This window comes from Penaeus monodon, chromosome 30 (assembly GCF_015228065.2).
Source record: "Penaeus monodon isolate SGIC_2016 chromosome 30, NSTDA_Pmon_1, whole genome shotgun sequence".
NCBI classification, from domain to species: domain Eukaryota; kingdom Metazoa; phylum Arthropoda; class Malacostraca; order Decapoda; family Penaeidae; genus Penaeus; species Penaeus monodon.
The window spans coordinates 9055424-9055858 of record NC_051415.1 but is presented as its reverse complement, the minus strand read 5'-3'; positions in this window follow the sequence as shown (position 1 = coordinate 9055858).

Genomic DNA, 435 nt, shown 5'->3' with positions numbered 1-435 from the left:
AAAGTTATTTTTTATTTTTAAAAAAATTATTTTAAAAAAAAATGGTAAAAATTTTTTAAAAAAAAATTAAAATTTAAAAATATGGGGAAATTAAAATTATCAAAAATAAAAATTATAATTTCTAATCCTAAAAACCAAAAAAAAACAATTTCTTATATAAAACTTTTTTAATTAAATTTAAAGGGCTAAAAATAAAAATTTTAATTTCTTTTTAAAAAATTCCCAAAAGGGAAACAAGGGATCCCCCACCCCATTTTTTTAAAATTTTTTTTTTTATTATTAAAATATTTTTTTATCCCCCCTTTTCTTTCTTTTTTCCCCCCCCCCAACATTTTTTTTTATTTTTTCCCCCCCCCCCCCTTTTTTTTTTTAATTTTTCCCCCATCCCCTTTTTTTTTCTCTTTTCCCCCCCCAATTTTGGGCTCCTGTTCCTGT